Source organism: Rhinolophus sinicus, linkage group LG14 (genome assembly GCF_036562045.2).
Source record: "Rhinolophus sinicus isolate RSC01 linkage group LG14, ASM3656204v1, whole genome shotgun sequence".
Taxonomy (NCBI): domain Eukaryota; kingdom Metazoa; phylum Chordata; class Mammalia; order Chiroptera; family Rhinolophidae; genus Rhinolophus; species Rhinolophus sinicus.
Window position 1 is genome coordinate 26,295,783 of NC_133763.1, and position 15,022 is coordinate 26,310,804.

Sequence of the window (15,022 nt, forward strand, 5' to 3'; positions counted from 1 at the left end):
ATGCAGCAATGCAGAAGAGCAAACCTAAGCCTCATAGAAATATTAATATCCAAGCTGACTACTGCATTGACATAATTGGATATGTGGAGCTCTTTCTCACGAGGATCACAGAAAACAACAGATTCAAGATCAAATCAATGCCATTGTTTCTTTTTCTTTGATCATTGTTTTCACTGCAAAGAACATGAAAGAAGACTGAAATTGTTTTTAAAACTACTGAAAGAATATAATCAAAGCTGTACTCTTTTTAATAGTAAGTTCTGATCATTCTAGTCTGTCCAAAGTGAACCCCTCCATGTATGCTCTGAGTTTCAGTTCTTCCAGTAACCATATTCCATAAGTTATGCAATTTCCCTCTTTTTCTGCCATGTTTAATTTAAATTTTCAACTATTTTCTCTCCTTAAGCACATACAAATACCTTAGTGTTTCTTATTTTTAAAAAGTAAAAAGTAGAATACATTCTACCACCCATTCAGTCGCCTTAAGTATCATTCTCTCTTTCTTTCCCACCAAAGCAAGGTTACTTAAACTGTTGTCAACAACTTACTAATTAAATTTCCCCCAAATTCCACTGATACAGCTTTTCCATAGGTCAGGGGAGCCAGTGGACAAACACATTTCCTTTTCTTGCCTAATCTCTTTGTAACAGTCTATACCTGACCCATCCCACCTTAGTCAACACTGCCATTCTCTTTCTTAGTATCCCATCTAACATTCTAAGTCTCACCTGAAAGTTCCTCTTCCTGTACCCTGTCAATAAATGATGGTAATTTCCAGCATTCCATTCTCCCTCTTCTTTAATCAGTGATGCATATCTGATTAACATGGATGATTTATTCACTGCCATTGGTTCATAACTGTCATAATAGGTGCAAGAAAAACCTCACATGTTCTCAGCAATTCAAGTATATTATTTTCTCTGAAAGATACCCTGATATTTACCCACAACTATCTGCATTTAAATATAATCTACAAAACCTTAGAAAAACACCTATTTCCTTTATGTTGGCCTTCAAAAAAATCCTACTTGACAATGTAGGCTATTTAAACACCACCTCCTCAAGAATGGTCTTCCTATACATTCCAGTTTGAAATAGTTGTCCACACTGTCTGCTCTCATCACTGACTTTATATTCAAGCTTCTTTAAAAGAAAAAAACAAGGTTTATTGGGGTGACAATTGTTAGAAAAGTTACATAGATTTCAGGTGTACAATTGTGTAATACATCATCTATATATCACATTGTGTGTTTTACCACTCAGTTCTCTTTCCATCACCATATATTTGATCCCCTTTACTCTCATCTACCACCTTCCTCCCCCCTTACTCTCAGGTAACCACTAAACTATTGTCTGTGTCTATGAGTTTTTTCCCTCATTTGTTTGTCTTGTTCTTTTGTTGTTTTCAGTTTTATATACCACATATCAGTGAAATCACATGGTTCTCTGCTTTTTCTGTCTGACTTATTTCGCTCAGCATTACTCTCTCAAGATCCATCCATGTCGTCACAAATGTTCCTATATCATCTTTTCTTACCACCATATAGTATTCCATTGTGTATATATACCACAACTTCTTTATCCATTCATCTATCGAAGGACATTTTGGTTGCTTCCATGTCTTGGCCACAGTAAACAAAGCTGCAATGAACATTGGAGCACACGTGTCTTTATCTCTAAATGTTTTCAGATTTTTTGGGTAGATACCCAGGAGAGGGATTGCTGGGTCATATGGCAATTCTATTCGTAATTTTTTGAGGAACCTCCACACTGCCTTCCATAACGGCTGCACCAGTCTGCATTCCCACCAACAGTGTATGAGGGTTCCTTTTTCTCCACAGCCTCTCCAACACTTGTTACTATTTGTCTTGTTGATGATAGCCATTCTGACTGGGGTGAGGTGATAGCTCATTGTGGTTTTGATTTGCATTTCTCTGATGATTAGTGATGTTGAGCATTTTTTCATATGTCTATTTGCCATTTGTATGCTCTGACCATTTTTTAATTAAATTTTTTTCCTGTTTTTGAGTTGTATGAGTTTCTTACATATTATGGATATTAGCCCCTTATCAGAGGCGCTGTTTGCAAAAATCTTCTTCCATTTGGTTGGTTGGTTGCCTCTTATTTTGTCGATGATTTCTTTTGCTGTGAAGAAGTTTTTAGTTTCATATAGTCCCATTCATTTATTTTAGCTTTTACTTCCCTTGTCTCTGGAGTCAAATTCATGAAATGCTCTTTGAACCCAAGGTCCATAAGTTTAGTACCTATGGTTTCTTCTATGCAGTTTATTGTTTCAGGTCTTATGTTTAGGTCTTTGATCCATTTTGAATTAACTTTGGTACATGGTGACTGATAGCAGTCTAGTTTCATTCTTTTGCACGTGGCTTTTCAATTCTGCCAGCACCATTTATTGAAGAAGCTGTCTTTTCTCCATTGAATGTTTTTGGTTTCTTTGTTGAAAATTATCTGTCCATATGTATATGGGTTTATTTCTGGGTTCTCAATTCAATTCCATTGGCCTGTGTGTCTTTTTGTCTGCCAATACCATACTGCTTTATTGTTGCCCTGTAGTACAAGCTGAAGTCAGGGAGTGTGTGTATAGACCATATAAAATGTATTATACATGTTGGATTGAGGTTTACAAAAACAGTTGTTTACTAGTAGGGACAGGACTATGGCCACATATGTTTGAGACTGATAAGACTGAAGTGAAAAATATGTTTTTGTGTGAAACTGAGCATAACAAAATTGATTGATAAACACATTTACCAAGCGACTTCTGGTTATCATCTAAGATGTAAAAAAAAAAAAAAATCCTGGCAAACAACAACTGGTTATCATCTAAGAGGTAAAAAACTCCTGACAAATAAATCTGGTTATCACCTAAGAGATAAACACCTCCTGGCAAACCACTTCTGGTTATCACCTAAGAAGTAAACAAGTCCAAGGAAAAGAGGATAAAAGCAGAATTCCAGAGCAATGCCATGAGTAGTCTAGCTGGGTGATCCGACAGAGTCTTCTGCACGGTGCAAACCACCATACTCCGGGACTCTCCGAAGTTCTTCCTTGCAAGACCAGCTTGCCTTAGACCCGTGGTGGGCCCAGTTACCTCTCCTGGACCAGGAACCTTCTCCATCCCGATTCACTCTGGGACTTGGTTCGTCATTAAATTCTATTCTACTCTGTATAACCTTCTGTGCTTACCAGAGCATTGGCGTCTGGAGGGACATTGGCTCCCAAACAAAGCTGTGTTACTCACTCTGTCTGAACCTGTGTGCCGGGACTTTGTTCCCCACTCACCTCACGAGTACCAGCCAGGGACATAAGGCCCTGCTGATGGGTTAATGTCCCCTTGACTTTCAGGAAGATTGAAGTGTGACGACTGCCTTACAGGCAGGCACTCGTGACATTAAATTGGCATAGTTGTCATTCTCATTGGCATAGTGGACTTTAAATTAGCATGGTCGGAACTTTCACTTCCCTGCCAACTTCACAGCTGATGCCCACGCCGCTGCCATAAATCAGTGTAGTTTGCCATAAATTGGCGTCATTCGCTGTAAATTGGCGTCATCTGCTGTAAATTGGTGCAATCTGCCATAATCAGTACTGTCCCTTTAAGAACAAAAACCTTCCCAGAGGCCATTTAGCTCAGTTGGTTACCGATTACTGCTGGTAACCCCCAGGCAGTTGGTTTGATTCCCACCTGGGCCACTTTGAGCTCTTCCCTTCTTTAAAAAAAAAAAAAAACAGAGGAAGGAAAATGTTTTCTTAAAATCCATCTGGTGCTCAATGATACTGGGTAACAACATACGGAACATTGGATAGCCAAAATAATATATCAAAGAGCTGAATTGTGTGAGGAAAAAATTGAGAATTTGTTAATAGCTGGAACTGTGAAATGCAAATTTTTGGTCTGGAAAACTAATTGCTTATATTCTCTTGCATCCAAACTTCTATAGCTTGTTTTCTGTTTCTTTTACATATTATTTCCTTCTCTCTCTCTCTCTCTCTCTCTCTCTCTCTCTCTCTCTCTCGATGTGGACCCTAGCTAAATCCCTAAAAAAAGAAGCTTAGTGTTAGGAGACGTCCAAATACTGTGCTTAATAAGGAGGACACATTCTATGAGACGGACCAGAAGTCAGGAAACGGCTTCCTGTACAAACCCCTGAGGATGTACGGATGGACCTCAAAAATCCCAATAATGTGAATCCATTAATTTCGAGCGCGCCCATGCAGGAAATTCCTGCGATTTTGCTTAAAAGCCTCTCGCAGGTTGATGAGGACAGGAATAAAGGGAAGACATTGACCAGGAATGTTTTGAGCACATCTGCAGAAAACCTAAATGTTAGGTTTAAAACTGATGATGAATGGAAACGAAGGGATTCGCACCCAGAGAATCCAGCAGATTATGATAATCCATGGGCCCCAGAGGAAGTCTACCAGGCTAGACCAGTATTATCTAGAAAACAGGTTTAAGATTATAATCATGGACAGGGAATACTACAATACCTAGAGGAAGGAAGATAATTCACTAGAGCAGAACTCCAAACCATGAGGATTGATTTCTCACAAAAAGATTTGGCACATACAGAATGGCTCCTTCCTATTTGGGATAAAGGAACAAACACTATCATGCTTACAGGACAAATGTCAGCTATCACTGAGCAATCTCAGTTGAATGCACAGCTATTGGCCATAACTCAGGCATACCCAACAGGGATACTGACACTATGGGATTGAATTGCAAAGGCTTGGCGATCCACATACCCTACAGTGGACCTAACGTCCCTGGGGGATGGTTTACACTGGAAGGACACAGCCCAAGCCATCAAAGTCACTAGAAAATTGGCAATTCTAGCAATGATACATGACAAAAATATTAACACTCCCATACAGGTTACTGCTTCAAATGCAATAAAGAAAACCATACTCAGAGGAACCACACCACACCTAAAAATGTCATATATGAATTCAATAGCACAGGCAGGGATAATTGAAGACATAATTAAGGTCTTCAGACTGGCAGAGGAACTCCATGGCATTCCAAAATTTACATTCAATGAACAAATCAGGAATCCCAGCAGAAGCTTTATGCCACAGCAACAAACCAGGAAACAAGACAACCCTAGGCAGACACTTAACAGGTTCTGGAACAGCAGATTTTTCCCAAAACCAGGAACCATTATTAATATGTTCAGGAGATGGTCTCCAAGAAACTGGACTCCAAGAAATCAGCAGGTAAATACCTTTTCAGGGAATCCACAGCAGAATTCCAATTTTCAGGGTAATTCTTACCGGAGCCCTAATTTTCAAAATAAGTCTAGGAGAAATACACAACCCCTAAGACAACCTCTTAACAGGAATCCTAGATGGAATCCTAGAGATGACCAACAATCACAGTTACAATAAACTCAGAAATTCTGTTCAAAAAACAGGTAAACCCCCAGGTTGACATAGCTAACACCCATGGTCGACCCAGGGATAATAGACCTTATATAAAGTTATGTACAGAAATTTTTTCACACCCTCAGGTGGTACAGGCTCACAGGTTACTCTGTTGAATCAAACAAATAGCAGAAATTTGGGACTATTCCCATCCTGCAATATTGAAGGGCTTGGAGGTACACTCTCCAAAGCATATAAAACTCCTCTCACTATACATAATTATGATAGGAACCCAATTAACTCCTATGCCTATATAGGACTTAAGATCAAAAGGATGGACCATAAATGAGGAAAAGACCTCAGGTCCCGCAACAACTGTTAAATTTTTAGGCATAACATGGAATTCACAAGACAGACAAGCACCACATTCAGCAACTGACAAAATTAAAGCTCTAACAGCACCAAGGATAAGATACAGGCTCAGAGGCTGATAGGATTGTTTGGCTATCGCAGACAACACATTCCTCATATGGGAGCATTGCTGGCACCATTGTACAAAATAACTAGGAAGGCAGAAAATTTTGGGGGGACTGAGAACAGGAGAAAGCTTTTCAGCGGTTAAAAGACTATGTTATAACCTTTCACAAGGCGATGACTTGCGTTTGGAACTAGTACAGACAGGTGATCATGGCGCATGGTCTCTATGGACCAAAGAAAGGGTGACAGACTGTTCAAACCATGTGGTTTCTGGACCAAGTGACTTCCATACTTCCCTAATAAATATACTAAATTTGAGCAATCCATCTGGCTCTTATATGAGGTTTTAAAATCAACTGAGCCTCTCACAGGCAACACCAAGCTCACTGTTCGAACCACAGTACCTCTCCTACAATGGACTAAGCTGTCACCAGAAGAAACAATGAGCGTCCAATGTGACCAGTGGTTGCTAGCCTGAAATGGTATATACAAGGCGGGGATACTGCCCTGAGAGGGCAAGCTAGTCTTCTCACAGAGGAGATTTACAAGGCAGAGATAGACTTGCCGGACCTTGGTCCGAGGGATGAGCAAATCCATGTCTCAATAGGAAAATGGAGCTTATCCTGGTCTCCTGTCTTATACAACATCTGATTCACAGAGGGCTCAGCATTGGTAACTAAGGGCATGACTGCATGGACAGCAGCAGCTTTCAGGCCAGAGGATGTCGTGGTTCTCAAAGAACAAGTTCTGCTCAACATGCAAAGCTCATAGCTGTGGTGTTGGCAGTGAGACACTCAGTACAAGAAAAGCAACCTATGGTCAGAATTTTTACTGACTCCTGGACAGTTGCTAATGGAATTACAATTTGGTCACAAAGATGGAAAAACACAGATTTCAAAATTAATGGCAGAGAAGTCTGGTCCAGGGATTACAGGAAAGAACTAAGTTTATTAGCTGAACAGATTAAAATCTTAGTTACACATGTATCAACACACAGAAAGGGTGAAACACCAGATGAATGCTATAACATTGCAGACTCTCTCACCAAAGAATCAGAGCTAAGGGTAGAATCTAAGGATTCATTATCTACCCCAAAGAGACACACCTAATGTCCTATTAAATATCAAGACTATGATACAACTGGAGCATTTAAGCATCCTAATGAACCAGACAAAACACAATCCTTAGACCCCAAAACACAACCACATAGGCATTTAGGCATTAAGGAACACATTCCCATTATAATTGGCTGACTAAATGGTTTACAAATTCCATGACAATGCATTAAGCATATTATTTCTACATGTTTTGATTGCAAAACATTTAGTGACAGATATAAATATAAAGAACCACGTGATAATACATCTATACACACTTTAATTTTCTTTGTCAAATTGATTTTATTGGACCATTAACACATTCGTATGCCCAAAAAAAAGAATGCACCTTGATGGATAAATTCTCTGGCATAGGAATTTCATTAGCCTGTCACAAACCCACATCAAAGGCAGCGCAAAGAGAAACTCTTCGATGGTGTTTCTATGGACCACCTAAGATTATTGAAAGTGATCAAGGATCACATTTTACCTCCACAGCAACTAAAAAATTGGCACAACTTTTAGAAATTCAATGGCGATATCATTTGCTTTATAATCGCACTGCTTCAGGCAATATTGAAAGATTCAATGGACTTTTAAAAAAAGGAACTAAAATTACTAGAGCAACAATCTTCTTTTCAATTTGCACTGGATGTTGTAGGTTTCCATTTAAATCAAAGGGAAAGACTTGGTTGTGAGCCACCTCACTCCTATTTAAATTGTTCACCAGACATTGTCGATTTGCCAATTGACAACAAACCTTGTAAATTTCCTTATAAAGTCACCATTAAGGATCATAAAAATAAACTCCCCACAGGATATGATCCCTGATGGACGAGGGAATATGTGATGCAGGGTGTCATGTGGGTTCTCAGCTCCCGCTCCCCACATAAGAATGCAGGACACGGTGAGGCCTAAAAGGAACACCCATGGAGCCATAGATAGGGGAGTCATACTAGTATATACTTTCGCTAGTGGCATCCATCTCTCTGCAATCTGCTCTTGCTAGTTCAGCCACCATCTTCTTGCTAGCTCCCATTTTCTGCTACCACAGCTACGGCAGTTATATTATTGGCCAATGGTTCACTGGTTAAAGCTGACGGCCAACTAGCCACAGCTGATGGCCATTCAGTCACAGTTGATGGCCATTTACTACATGAGCCAGCACCTTTCCACGTGAGGCCGAGAGCCTGGAAACTGCACTCCTGGGTCTGTCCACACAATTACCTTTTTCCTTCGTGAATATGTCTACTGGAGGGGATAGCATGTGCCTCAAATACACCCTTTCAGCAAACCCCCAAAACATTATCAGGTCATGGGGCCCTCAGGAGGGGATATCCCACCTGTATAATTTAGGACATAGGCTATGCAATAGATACTGATGCATATGCACTTATGTAGCGGTAAGGCTACCTAACAGACAAACTAGGGCAATGGAATTTGAGAAAGTAAAACAGCCAGTTTTTTTATCTTTGGTGTGCTTAGTGAAATATATAAGTGGGGACAGAGCCAGGAATGCAGTTTCCAGGCTCTCGCCCTCATGTGGAAAGGTGCTCACTCGGGTAGTAAATGGCCATCAACTGTGACTGGATGGTCATCAGCTGTGACTAGTTGGCAGTCAGCTGTAACCAGTGAGCCATTGGCCACTAATATAACTACCGTCGCTACACTAGCAGAAAATGGGGGCTAGCAAGAAGATGGTGGCTGGGCTAGCAAGAGCGGAGTGTGGATTCTGGATTGCAGACAGGCAGATTGCAGTTAGAAAGTGAGGTTGGTTGGCAGAGACAAATGGATGGTGGGTTGTGGATCATATGGCTCCTGCTTCCTGTGCCTCCAACCTAGCCACCAGCGGGCTCACAGGTGGTACAGAGTCTCACTGGTGGTAACTTGTGGTTGAATGGGAGCGGCCGTTCCATGTAGCAGAGCTTCTAATGGTACAGGCCTTCCCTTCCGTGGTCTCTCATTCAGGACTCTCAGGATGTCCCATAGACATGAGTCCCAGTCACCCATCGTGGGCGGATACTTTGACACGCAGAGACCTTGCTTCAAAAGGCCATTATAGAGTTCAATCATGTCAGCTGCTTGCGGGTTATATGGAGCATGAAACAACCATTGCACGTCCATCCTGGCAGCCCAGCGCTGCACTTCCCACCCCATAAAATGGGTACTCCTGTCACTTTCAATACTTGGGGGCTACCATAGAGGGCACACAGCCGGGTAAGAGTGACCACTCTATGCCGCTGATCTGCAGCCAGACACGGCAAAGCAAACATCAACCCTGTAGCACTGTCCACTGCTGTAAATGTGTATATAGCATTGCTGGCCTTAGGCAGGGGTCCAATGTAATCCACTTGCCAGTGAGTGAGGGGCACCCTCCCTCGCGTAATCTGCTGTGTCTCCCATGGGAGCCTCCGCCTTTGGGGGCTGTCCTGGGCAAAAACAGCACAGTCATAGTAGGTATCTGCTATCTCCTGCCATTTCAAAGGCAGACTCCAGCCTCTGCTCACCTGCCACATGGTTCGGCTTCCAGCGTGCTGCAATTTCCTATGCAGCCAATGGGCCACATCAGTGACAGGAGCCCATTCTAACCATGCTAGGGCATCTGCTTCATCATCACCTGGGACACTAATGGGGAGTGACCTGTGACATGCATTAGGGTCACCTCCTTTCTCTGTCCTAGGTCCCAGAGGTCCTGCCACATGACTTGACTCCACAGTGCACGGTGTCCTACCAACCAGTTTTGGTGTTTCCATGTAGGGAGCCACAATGTTAGGCCCCGGAACACCGCCCAGCTGTCAGTACAAATAACTAGGGGCCCGGGCTCGTGGCTGATTATCATCCCCACAGCCCGTATCTCAGCCCACTGGCTACTCCGGCTGGTCCCAGTATCAATCCAAATAGTGTCTGTTTTGGGTTGCACACCAATAGCCGTCCAAACAGCTGCAGCCCCTCGGCTAGAACCATCAGTAAACCAGGCATCCTCAGGTACTGGGGACTGTCCTTTGTAGGGCAAGGGCTCCAAGTCCTCCCCTCTAGGCAGAGCGCTTGGCTCAGCCTGGGCTACAAGCTCCACAGGCCCCAGGACCTGTTGTAGCTCTCTGCTCAAAGGGCTTGAACTAAGGGTGCTACATTGCTCCAAGTAGGCTCCCCACTTGGCGAGGGTGGTGGCCTGTGCCACCCCCGTTTTGGGTCCCTGGGTCCACGTACGGACCCACCCCTGGACTGGATAGATTGTTTGAACCAACACCCGTGCCGTTCCTGTGATGGCTTCTGTGGCCACTAGGGCTGCATACACTGCAGCCAGCTGTTTCTCTATTAGAGAGTAGTGGACTTCTGCTCCCTTCCATAATTGGGACCAAATCCCACTGGCAACCGGAGATGCTCCTGCCGTTGCCAGAGGCCCCATCTGTACCCGTCTTGGGTTACGTGAACATGAAGTTCAAATTGGTGGCCGGGGTCCACTACTTGCACAGCCTGTGCCTGCTGCACTGCCCGTTTCGTGGCAATGAAGCCTTGCTCTATAGCCTCTGTACAATCCCAGGAGGCCCCCTTTTTTATCATATTGTACAAGGGCCTTGCCATTTGTGCTAAATGAGGTACAACCGCCCTCCAATATCCTAGCAGACCCAAATACGTCTGCAGTTGGGAGACCTTGGTCGGCCGGGGAAAGGCTTGTATCTTATCAATAATCGCCTCAGGTATGACCTTTGTCTTACCCGACCACACAACACCCAAAAACTTGACAAATAAGCCAGGGCCTTGGATCTTTTCCTCATTCACCGCCCAACCGCGTGACTTCAGGTGGCAGAGAAGAGAGGGAGCTGCTTACTCTAAATCAGACAGAGAATCTGATGTTAATAAAATATCATCGATATAATGAAACAAGGACACAGAGGATGGGTGATCCCACTGTGACAAATCCTGTGCCACAAGCCTGTGGCAGATAGTGCGGCTATGCAAGTGTCCTTGCAGAAGGACTTGAAAAGTCCACTGTCACCCATCCCAAGTAAAAGCAAACTGCTCTTGACACTCAGATGCATTATCAATGGAGAAAAAAGCATTGGCCAAGTCCACTACATAGTGATACATTCCCAGGTGGACAGTCAGACGATCCATCAAATCATGAATTGAAGGCACTACAGCGTGCAAGGGTGGTGTCACCTTACTTAACTCCCTGTAGTCCACAGTCATTCACCAGGTCCCATCTGGCTTCTTGACAGGCCATACTGGGGAGTTAAAGGGACTGTGCATTGGCCTTACAATATGTGCCTTCTCCAATTCCAATACTGTACGACCAATCTCCTCCTGTCCTCCTGGCAGGCGGTACTGTCACACTGTAACCATGAGCCGGGGCTGTGGCAACACTTGAGGAGGGTGGTGAGCATGCCCGCGTGTCGCCGCTTTCACCACCCAGATCCGGAGACGGAACTCTCCTACCGACGTCTGTAAGCTGAGGCCATGTAGCACATCCACCCCTAGAATATACTCTGGAACGGGGGAGACATAAACTTTGACGGTACAAGGGGGAAGCCTTCCTATACCCAGTGGTAAGGAAATGGATTTCACAGTCACAGTCTTTCCCCCATAGCCATCAATGCAGATTTCTGGTCCGGGGAACAGTTTTGGGTTCCCATAAACAAGACTGCAGTCGGCGCCAGTGTCAACTAGGGCCAAAACCCTCTGCATATTAGAAGGGGACCAATGTATGGACAGGTCCACATGGGGCCTCTGGTCCCTGCTCGTCCCCTCTAACTGGGTACCTTGGCCCCACCCCTAATCAAGCTGAAAGGAGTCGGCCTCAAGCGGCCGCATGAAGTCCAGAAGGGACACGGGTTGCACTTTCCCAGACTTCTCCTTTAGGCTTCTCCGGAATTGCTGTTCCGGATGCAACTGTTTCCAAAGTTCCAGCAGGAGTGCATTGGGTTGTCAGTCTATTTTCTTCCTATCGACCCCTGCTGCCATGAGATCACGCCACATCTGTGTGCGTGTTACTCTCTGAGGCCCACGACCTCGCCCCTTTACCTTTGGTTTGGGCTTCCAGGTATCAACTGCGCGGACCTCCTGTCTTAAATTCCTTCACCTCCGGCTTTCAACATTCCCTAGGGTGGCCATGGCAGTTGTAACTTCATGGATCCGTCGCCCCACATATGGTGTAAGAATAGCAACCAAGGATCCAAAAGCACTCGCAGGTGCAGTATCCAAAACCAGATCTCTCATGCTGGCTGTAAAAGCTCGTCATCCGGCCCCCACATATTAGTGTTGAACATAGCATGTCTCATACACATTTCACAGATGATTTGAGTAAGTTCCGTATATGACTGCCATTTACTGACAGTGTCTGGCAGCTCGCCAGCTTGTCCCCATAATGTGTGTACTGCAGCAGTGAGCCACTGCATTAGAGAATGGTTGCCCTGGTCGTGGGCCAACCTATGGCAGTTCTGTAACCTTTGTCACAGGGACGGATGCACTGTCACGAAGGCTAACTTTTCCATCTTGCCTGCGGAGCAGAGAATGTTGTCTGCTCCCTCATTCCATAAACGTAGTAGCCAAGCCAAGACTGGATCTCCAGGGCGCTGTCTGTACCACCTCCCCAGCTCCTGCAACTCAGTGGGAGTGTAAGGGATGTAGGTTGTGAACTCATTCACAGCTGGATTGCCGGCAGCAATGCCCCCGGATCCAAAAGGTTACTCACGTTTTACCCTTTGCTTCAAGATTGGCCAGGCTTGGGGGTTGGGAACTACATTGTCTCCACTCGCTTCCTCTGCCTCTGCCTCAGAGTCTCCACCTTGGGGCCCTGTCATGCAGGGTGTCATTCGGGGTCTCTGGTCCCGCTCCCCATACAAGAACGCAGGATATGGTGAGGCCAAAAAGGAACACCCACGGAGCCATAGGTAGGGGAGTCATACCACTACGGTCTCACTGGAGGCTGGGTTCACTGGACGTGCGACCTTCTGTCCGTTTTGTCTGCAACCCACCGAAGACTCTCTTTCACTCTCCTCCACTCTCCTCGGCTCTCCTTCGTAGCCGCAGCAGTTATATTAGTGGCCAATGGCTCACTGGTTACAGCTGACGGCCAACTAGCCACAGCTGATGGCCATGCAATCACAGTTGGCCATTTACTACCTGAGCCAGCACCTGTCTATGCGAGGCCGAGAGCCTGGAAACTACTTTCTGGGGCTCTGCCCCCACAGGCCCCTGTTCTAACAGGCGGACCCAAGCTTCCAGCACCTCCACCTGGGACACCTGGTCTGGCACCTGGGCCATTTCCTTAAGTGTATTTTCCATGTTGAGACTCAAGGCCGTGAGGAACATCCAGCCCATGCGGCCGACTGTAGCCTTTTCCTCCTCCAGCAACCGCTCAGCCAGAGCCTGCAGGGCCCTCTCCATGCTGGCCGGAGAGCCGTCCATGTCCTCCCACCTTTCCTTGGGGGTCCAACTCCTGAGAACAGTGGCCACCAGGCACCACACACTGTGTGGGGGCCACACGTCCTCCTGCCCAGAGTCAGACGCCATTCCTACCTGGTCAGAATCTTGCTCACCGTGCCAGGTGTCTGAGTGGGTGGAGGCCTCCATGTAAGATGTCCACAACCCTTGGAGCCCAAGGCCGCAGCAGATCAACAAAAGGAGGACAACGCCTTCTATGGCCAAGAGGGTGATGTGCCAGCTGGAGGCTTGAGTCTCCCAAGCAGACCACTCCTCCTGTTCCCGGTGTCGCTCCTCATGGGCCTCCCGAAGCTGGGCCCTCACACGCACAAACCGCTCCACCATGCTTCGGTAGGTTTTGGCCAGCACCATACCCTGCTTATGAAACTGAGCTTTTATACGTGTAAACTGCTCCAGTACATTCCGGAGAGTTTCAGCCGACACCATACTCTGCTCGCTGCGCCATGTGTCATGCAGGGCGACCTGCGGGGTCTCTGCTTCTTCTCCCCACATAAGAATGCAGGATGTGGCTAGACCAAAAAGGAACACCCACGGAGCCATAGGTAGGGGAGTCATACCGCTATAGTCTCACTGGAGGCTGGATTCACACGACGTGCGACCCGCTGTCTGCTTTTCTGCCACTCGACCGACTCTCCTCGACTCCCACTCCCCGGCACAGCCGCGGCATTTATATTAGTGGCCAATGGTTCAAGGGTTACAGCTGATGGCCAACTAGCCACAGCTGACGGCCATCTAATACCTGAGCCGGCACCTTTCCATGTGAGGCCAAGAACCTGGAAACTGCTCTCTGGGGCTCTGTTCCCACAACACCTATAGAAAATCTGAAGAACACAAATATAATCTATAAATTGCTTTAAACTTTAGAAAATCACTTAACCCAGTGTGGGGCCAGAGTCCCAGAGAGCAGATTCCAGGCTCTCGAACTCAGTGGAAAGGTGCTGGCTTGGGTAGTAGATGGCCATCAGCTGTGACTAGTTGGCCATCAGCAGTAACCAGTTAGCCATTAGCCACTAATATAATGGCCGTGGCTAGGCTAGGGGTGGGTTGGTTGGCAGAGAAGTGGATGGCAGATTGCGGATCCTGTGGCTATTGTTTCCTGTGTGTCCAACCCAGCTGCCAGCGAGACTCTAGTGGTATGACACACCTATCTATGGCTCTGTGGGTGTTCCTTTTTGGCCTCATTGTCATGCGGGGTGATATGTGGGGTCTCTAGTCCCACTCTCCACATAAGAACGCAGGATATGGTGAGGCCAAAAAGGAACACCCACGGAGACATAGATAGGGGAGTCATACCACTAGAGTCTCGCTGGCGGCTGGGTTGGACACACAGGAGGCAGGAGCCACACGATCCGCAACACACTGTCCACTTGTCTCTGCCAACCAACCCCACTTGCTAGCTGCAATCCGCCTCCCTACAATCTGTAATCCACACTCCGCCACACCACTATACCACCACTTCGCTAGTTTAGCCGCGGCAGTTATATCAGTGGCTAATGGCTAACCGGTAACAGCCGATGGCCAACTAGTCACAGCTGATGACCATCTGCTACCTGAGCCATCACCTTTCTATGTGAGGCCGAGAGCCTGGAAACTGCTCTCTGGGGCTCTGTCCCCACAGT

General features: G+C 45.8%; 1 protein-coding gene across 10 annotated transcripts in view; it reads right to left on the reverse strand.

Moving 5' to 3' along the window:
- The window catches only part of SNTG1 (syntrophin gamma 1), an 813,791-nt gene that overhangs the window by 604,143 nt on the left and 194,626 nt on the right, over positions 1 to 15,022 (reverse strand). The window lies entirely within an intron of this gene.